This window comes from Mus caroli, chromosome 9 (assembly GCF_900094665.2).
Source record: "Mus caroli chromosome 9, CAROLI_EIJ_v1.1, whole genome shotgun sequence".
Classification (NCBI taxonomy): domain Eukaryota; kingdom Metazoa; phylum Chordata; class Mammalia; order Rodentia; family Muridae; genus Mus; species Mus caroli.
The window spans coordinates 96,103,494-96,112,311 of NC_034578.1; the positions used below are offsets into that span (position 1 = coordinate 96,103,494).

Sequence of the window (8,818 nt, forward strand, 5' to 3'; positions counted from 1 at the left end):
AAAAAAAAAAAAAAAAAGCAAAACATTTTAAACAGGGAAATCAGTAAGTGTCAACTATAAGCTACCAACCAATCACTGCTTTCTCTATAATTAGGATTGAAAGGGCATGCCTTGTGTTTGGACTCCTGAGGTCATTCCAGGTTCATACTTGCAAAAGTGCCAGACTAGACAATACACATTCCCCAAAGGCAAAGGTGTTTGGATTCGTGTGCACACATTTAGCCACCCTATTCCACCCCACCCCCACTCCACACTTTTACTATCTCTCAATAGAGAGGGGAGAGGGAGGGTCTCTAGGGCAGGAAACCACGTGGTTCTCAAAAGCCCACTGAAGGGCGGGAGAAATGACTCAGTGGTTAAGAGTGCCTGCTGCTCATGGGAAGGACTGGAGTTTGGGTCCTAGGACCCTGATCAGGCGCTCACAGCCACCTCTAACTCTAGCTCTCGGGCATCTCTGATGGCTCTTCTTGGTTGTCAACTTGACTGCATCTGGAACTGAGTAAAACCCAAGGGGCCGGGTGGGATTATTTTCTTAATTAAATCATCGGAAGTGGGAAGACCTATTTTAAATCTGGATCTGGGTGGAGGTGGGAAGACCCACCTTTAATCACGGCCACATCTTCTGCTGGCAGCCTATATAAAGGACAGGGAAGAAGGATGCTTGTCTCTTTTGCTTGTTTCCTTTTGTTCTCCATGGCAAGTCCGCTCCTTCATGGACATTAGAGCCTACTTCTTTGGAATCCTTGTGTTGATACTCAAGAGCAATTGAAATGTGGAGCCTCATGGACTAAACAACCCCTGGATTCTCGGCCCTTCCCTAGGTAGACAAGCATTTTTGGACTCGCTGGACCACTGCCTGAAAGTCATGTCTAATCAATTACCTTCCTATATAGAGATTCTATACATTCTATTCCTCGAAAGCATCCTAACATAGTACCCAAAACAGTCTTCCAGGTTCTGCAGTTACCTGTATGCACACGGGTGCACACCACATACACACACACACACACACACCATAAAAATAAAAAGAGCCCACTCAAAGAATTAGCTGAGAAAAACCTTTTCATTTCATGAACAGTATCACAGACAATTCATTTTTTATGGATTTTGATTAAAAAGACAATGTGAGCTGTGTTCAAGTAATATTGCAAAATTGTACTTGAAACTGTTTTATGATTGATTATATTAGCTGTTGATCTTAGAGCCGTGCCCTCCCTCTGAGGCCTGGGTCATGTGTTTATTTCACATCGATTTCTTCCTGTTACCGGTTTACAGTGAAATAATATCAAAGATTCCTTTCCCTCTGTCTTCCATATAGCTCCCCAATTCGTTGTTTTTTTTTTGAAATCTTTTCTAGTTTCTAATTTTAAATTTATTATATAAATCTTGATTTAGTTCATTTTTCTACAGATATGTTTAATACAGCACAGCATTCAATGCCTATAAAGGCAGAGTGGTGGGGAGAGAAACAGCAATGGGGGAGAATCGGATCAAGTACTGCGCTGATCCACTTCCTGTAGGTTTTGGCACCTGAGCACCCTTCGCTCCTGGAGGGGGCGGGGGTGTCTGGTGCTCATCTGCTTCTGAGAGCAGGACTAATTACCCATCTGGTTTCACTCACTTGGCTCTGTGTTCTGCCCAGAGTGTTATTACACATGGCCACACCACACCCACTCTCTCACCTACACAGGTCCCACCTACCTCATCCCCAACCCAGAGTTAGGCCTGTGTCCTGTTGGAGACGGACCCTCAGTAGTGGCGCTGTGACGCCATACCCGCAGCTGTGGCTTTGTGTGACCTGGCCCCAGTGCCCTTTTTCTCTAGTCTTGGCAGTGGATGTGTGTTCTAATGCTTCTTCAAGCGATTCTTTTGTCTGCCCTTTGATTTGAGGGGAAATAAGGGAAGGATGCCATTTCATTAGAAAGAAAAATAATGCCAAACATACATGACAATTATTTAAAGAAGTACTTATCAATGATTCTAGGTAGAATAGTCTTCGCCCCCCCACCTCACCCCCACACAATGGAAAAATGATCTGCTCTCCTCATGTGCTACCTTCCAATGAGGTGCACTGGTTAGAAATTCCAACGTAATTTGAATTTAATTACTTTGTCCCTTGGAGATTAATCTATTGCTAGACAATCCTTTTCTTGTGTAGGTATGGGCTCTCCCGTAAGAGAGAGAGAGAGAGAGAGGGGGGGGGAGAGAGAGAGAGAGAGAGGGGGGGGAAGAGAGAGAGAGAGGGAGGGAGGGGGAGAGAGAGAGAGAGAGAGAGAGGGAGGGAGAGAGAGAGAGAGAGGTAATCTCTTTGTTCTTCAGGACCACCTTGTTTTTGGGTCTCTGACTAGCCTGAGATCTTGCTATTAGGCTGAACAGAGTAGGGGGTCCTAGGGATAAGCCTGTCTCCAACCCTCTTTTTAAGGGAACATTATTTTAAATATTTTATATTTATGTATTTTTAACACTTTGATCTATTTTATGCTCATCTTTTTCTTTGTGTGAGTATATGGATACATACATATATGGATGCATATAAACAACCCCTAAGTTAATGTCAACATTGGTATCAAAGTGCATATATAACCTTACAAACTAATTTCTAACATTTGCTGATGGGTTTTTTTCACATTGATGAATATGTCAACACAGAATATTCTGAATAACACATCCACGTGCATCATTTATGATATACTTTCTTTTGTTTTTCATAATACAAGTCATATACTTACATATCAAATTCTATTAATTTCTATTTTAAATTAGGATACATTTTAAGAAATGTTATTAGCTACCAAAGGTCTTTGCATGTGGTTTAATCATTTCCCAGAATGACATGTTGGGTGTCTCTTGAAGTCAACAGCAATATGAAAGTCCTGTATCTCTTTAATATGTGCATAGTTCCTGTTATTTAGTGCTAGTTCCCTGGAAGGCAGACTCTGAGGTTAAGTTTGACTCATAATATTTAATAGACATTGTTCTTGGCATTAGCATTTGTAGAAGAGAGAAAAAGAGGCACATATGTGGAGGACAGAGAATGACTTCTGAGAGTCTGTTCTGAGCTTCTGCCTCCTAGGCCACGAGAATTAAACTCACATCATCAAGATTGATGGCAAGAACATTTACCTGCTGAGGCATTTATCCAGCCCCAATCTCAGAGTGTTTAAATCCTCACTGAAACAAAATAATCCCCCACTCATTGACAACTGAAAAATGTATAATTTACATGGTTTGGCAGACTTAGTGTTTCGATTTGATGATGTGTTTAGCAAAGAAGAAAATAAAATAAAAAACTGTAAAGAATTTTGTTTGGTTTTGGTTTCCTCAATGTCATTTTAACAAAAATTTCTGAGGGGGTTTTGAATGCCCATGAATGAATTAATAATATGCTAATGCTCTAAGTCTTTCCTGTTGTGGGAAATATTAAAAAATAAACCCGCCAACTCTCCGAGGGGCTGGACTACACTTCCTCTCCTGCCAGCCCACCAACTCTTGGGCCACCAGGCCACAGGGCTCTTGCCCGGCCATCTCTCTGGTGCTCACCCCCCACCCCCCAGTTCCTCTTACTACCACGCACAATACCCAGTACCCCGGTACTACCACGCACAATACCCAGTACCCCGGTAGAATCAAGACTCTTAAAGCTTAATTAACCAATCAGATTATGTATCAATAATATCACAGTTTACAAGATGCCAATACAATAATTTCAGAGCCAATTGATAATGATAAAAAGCCTTATCCCAATTAACCTTTCCAGATGACAACTACTTGTGGCTGGTAAAAGCCATGCAGATACACATCCGAAGCCATCTTCCTTCTCCTCCTGCCCTGACACTCTCTCTCTCTCTCTCTCTTTCTCTCTTTCTCTCTCTCTCTCTTTCTCTCTCTCTCTCTTTCTGCAACTCTTAGCTCTGCCTCCCTTTTCCCTGTCCAATCACAGACCTCCTTGCAGTGATGTAACGGGACAGGGAAAATCCTGTGACACCTTCCTTATAAAGTAAATAAACCTAAGATTACAGGTGACCTTTTTTTTGTAAGTTTTTATTGACTATTTGTGAATTTTACATCATGCAACCCAATCCCACTCATCTCCCATTCTTCCATATCCACCCACCACCCTTGTACCCTCCCCCCAAAAGAAAACAAAAAATAAAAATAAAAAATAAAACAAAACAAACACATCTCACCGTGGAAGCTGCAGTGTGTCACAGTGTCACACAGTCACCCTTTGGCCACACAGCTTTACTTGCAAATGCTCATTGCATTGAGTCATTGGTCTGCTTTGAGTCCTCTGGCTTCTGCCACACTAACAATACTGGATCCTCACTGGGACTCCACTTAGAGATCCTGTTGTTCCCTGTGCCATGGAGCTTTGGATCTGTAGGACCAGCCCTTTCACACACTCCAGCAGTTCATAGATGGACTAGATAGATGGACTAGATGTGGGCCAACCCAAAGCCCTGGATCTGGACTGAACTAGCTCTCCCGGACTGCCCCACAAGGAGTAGGATCAGCTCAAGGGTGACATGCTTAGACTGTTCAGACATTTTGTGGAATTACTAAAGAAGTCTATTTCATATATAGCAGTGTAGCCTGAATAACATCGTTAAAGTTCAGCAGCAGATTAAAAGAGAAGATTATTTGGATGTCTTCAGGAAACAGCTGGTATTTAGATCACTGTTCTTTGTTTGTTTTTAGTATCATCTTTTGAGCGTCCTCCTTATGTCACAAAATAAAAGTTCTATTTTTAGAATACTATGCACACACACAGACATATAAACATATATGTATATAAAAATAAGACAGTGAAATACACATCGAGGTGCAGTTGGCATGTGTGGTACCCTAAATGCTTGAGGAAGTTCTATGTACTCTGTAAATAGTATTTAAAGATTTGAGCTATCTGGGATATTAATGTCTGACACATGAGTAACTGGCAGAGGTCCCCTCCTATTCCATATGCAGTCTCTTCATTCTGTCGTCTCCTTTGCTCTGTGGGAAATATTTGTTTTTATCTCTGTCTTTTCTGTTGTTGTTTTCTTTAAAAATTTTAAATATGCATTGATTGTTTCATGCACGTATTTTGATCAGTCACCCCCCGCCCTCCCCCACAACTTTTTCTAGATCTATCCACCACCACCTATCTACCCAACTTGTGCTGGCCAAATGCTCTTGGATGTGTGGTCTTCCACTAGGGTGGCTGGCTTCTAGGCCTATACTCTTAGAGAAAGTGCCTTTCCTTCTTTCAGGAGATAACAGCTCTCCATAGCTTCTTGACTAGAGGCAGAACTTTGTGCCTAACTCCCTTCACCACCCTAAAATTTGTTCTGGCTTGAGCTTTCATAGTTTTATTCATGATATTCCAATTGTTGTGAATATGTTTCCATGTGCAGCTGCCCCGCTGTGTCCAGTAGGTATGTCTTTGCTGCCATCCACCACCCCTATCTCTCAGACTGCTTCTAAATTTTTATTTATTTAATATTATTATTATTGTTTTTTGAGACAGAATCTCACCAAGTAGCTTCAGCTAGCCTGGAATTTGCTACAGCCTCAAACTTACAAAGATCCACCTGCTTCTGCCTTATGGGCACTAGGATTGAAGATGTATCCCACATGCCTGGCTTAATTATTATTTTTTGCAATTTTTAAACATTAAAATGGAATCATGTCATGTTCTGCATCCCTTTTCTCCTTCCAGTTCCTCCCATGATCCTCTCTCCTGCTCCCTCTCAACTTCAGAGGCTCTTTTTAAAAAAGTTATTGTTACATTTGCAAATAAAATATAAACACACATACGCACATACATACACATACACACACATATGATCATGGGAGGTCATGAGGTCCACCACCCTGTTGCTGTAGCCGTATTCATTGTCATACCAGGAAACAAGCTTTACAAAGTTGTCATTGAGATCAATGCCAGCCCCAGCATCAAAGGTGGAAGAGTGGGAGTTGCTGTTGAAGTCGCAGGAGACAACCCGGTTCTCAGTGTAGCCCAGGATGCCCTTTAGTGGGCCCTCTGTTGCCTGCTTCACCACCTTCTTGATGTCATCATATTTGTCAGGTTTCTCCAGGTGGCATGTCAGATCTACAACAGATACATTGTGGGTAGGAACTCAGAGACCATACCAGTGTTCAGCTCTGGGATGACCTTGCTGACAGCCTTGGCAGCACCAGTGGATGCAGGGACAATGTTCTGAGCAGCCCCAATGGCAACCACACCACAGCTTTCCAGAGAGGCTATTCACAGTCTTCTGAGAGGCAGTGATGGCATGGACTGTGGTTATGAGCCCTTCCACGATGCCAAAGTTGTCATGGATGACCTTGGCCAGGTAGGCTAAGCAGTTGGTGGTACAGGATGCATTGCTGACAATATTGAGTGAGTTGTCATAATTCTCGTGGTTCACATCCATCACAAACATGGGGGCATCTATCTGTAGGAGGGGAAGAGATAATGACCCTTTTGGCTCCACCCTTCAAGTGGGCTCCTGCCTTCTCCATGGTGGTGAAGATGCCAGTAGACTCCACAACATACTTGGCACCAGCATCACCACATTTGATGTTAGCAGGATCTCGCTCTTGGAAGATGGTGATGGGCTTCCCATTGATGACAAGCTTCCCATTCTTAGCCTTGACTGTGCCATTGAATCTGCCTTGGGTGGAGTCATACTAGAATGTATAGACCATGTAGTTGAGGTCATTGATGGCAACATTCTCCACTTTGCCAAGGGCAGAGAAGGCAGCCCTGGTAACCAGGCACCCAATCCAGCCAAATCACACCAACCTTCACCATCTTGTCTATGGGACAAGGCTACCACTGCACAAGAAGATGTGGCTGTCTCTGGAACAGGGAGGAGCAGAGAGCTTCCCTGTCATTTCTAAAAGATACAATCTTATAGCAGATTTCCTGATCCTCTAGGTCTTAAAATGTTTCTGCATCCTCTTCCTTGATGTTCCCAAGGCATCAGCACAGGGGTTTTGTTGTAGTTCCGTTGGTGGGGACAGGGCACCTCAAGGTCAGTTGTTCTTTGCATTTTGATTGGTTGTAGTGGTCTCAGTCTGCTGCAAGGAGGAGGAACTACCCTGATCTGTGATAAGGATGAGTATTTAGAATCCAGTTGGGGATTAGATTGGCTTAGTAAAGTGGCATTAGTAGTTTCTCCTCTAAGATTTATGGCATCACTAGCCCTGTGTTGTTGGCTAGATTTCCAGTAGAAGGAATGACTTCCCTCCTGATGAATCAGTCCTTAAGTCTAATTAGACAGCTGTTACCCACCATCAAGATATGAGTGACACTGTGCATCTTTATGGAAATCTTACCATTCTGGTCACTTTTTGCAGCTCTTACGTGCTTCCTGTCACCTCTTCTGCACTGACCCCTGAGCCTTGGGAAGAGAAGTGAGGTACATATGTTCCATTTAGGGCTGACATTCTGCAATGTCTTCCTCTCTGTACCTTGTCCAGTTTGGGGTGACTCGTGTTCAGCACATTCTATTGCAAATAGAAGCTTCTCAGGTGAGGACTGAGATATGCATGGATTTGTGTGTGTAATCATAAGTCACTAGGAGTCAGTTTAATAGTATGCCATTTAGCAGCACAATAGCAGGTTTTACCCAATGGCCTATGGTCTGTTAAGCCTTTGGTTCTTAGTCTGATAATGGGGTGCCGGGTATAGGGGGATTTAAATCTAATCAGAAAGTGGTTACTCTTTCTCATGATGCTTGTATCACCTTTCCACACGTGGACATGACCAGTCATTATTGAAGCTTACAGGGCTCATAGCTGGGTATGTCTGATTATTTCTTTTCTCTGGGAGCTTGCATAGCATCTTCCAGTATAATGGAAGCTAGCCAATAGGGATGAAGCTCACAGGTCCCCACCAGTTTGAATTCAAGCTAACTGAGGAGCAATGAAATGGACAGCTAGGCATCTCTAGAGTAAGACATAGAGTCCTTTGGATGTGCAGATACTCCGTCTCCTGCTGTGAACAAACACCATAACCAAGGCAATTCTTATAAGAACAGCATTTAATTGGGGCTGGCTTACAGGTTCAGAGGTTCAGTCCATTATCATCAAGGCAGGAACATGTCAGCATCCAGGCAGGCATGGTACAGGAGGATCTGAGAGGTCTACATCTTCAGCTGAAGGCTGCTAACAGAACAATGAGTTACAGGCAGCTAGGATGAGGGTTTTAAAGACTGCTTCCACAGTGACACACTTACTCCAACAAGGCCACACCTCCAAATAGGTTCACTCCCTTGGCCAAGCATATTCCAACTATGACAGTTTCCAAGAGCAATTGTGATAGTCTGTAATATTTGGGGATCTGTGGAATCTCATTGGTCAATAACTTTGCTGGTACTGGGATTTTTATGGGTTAACTCTGGTGTTTTGTGGTGTTTTGTAGGGACATTGTTGCCCAGTTACAGGTTACCTCCATTTTAACTCTTTTTATGTACATATATGATTTAGAATGCTTCTTCAGTATAGAAGTCTGTGCCTTTTTCAAAAGGTCTTTTGTGTTTTTTATCCTTCCCTCTCCTCTTATACCCTATACTCCCTGATCTCAGTTTAATTCTTCCTATTCTGTTATTTCCTGTAAATGCTTTACACTAGTGTATTATATCTTCCCTCCTTTGAAAGCTCCTCCTCATGGCCTCTTCGTAATTTTCTTATTTCTATGGATACTTCATATGAAACTCACATATCTGAAGACTCAAAATTAATATGCACAGACGAGGGACAAACTAAACATTGGATGCTTGTCTTGCTGGGTTGAGGTTACTTCTCAGAATTAATATGCACAGACGAGGGA

The 8,818-nt window shown here is 42.7% G+C and overlaps 1 pseudogene; it reads right to left on the minus strand.

Moving 5' to 3' along the window:
- LOC110302427 overlaps positions 1–7,434 on the minus strand; it is a 20,252-nt pseudogene extending 12,818 nt beyond the window's left edge.
- Between the last annotated feature and the right edge of the window lie 1,384 nt (positions 7,435–8,818).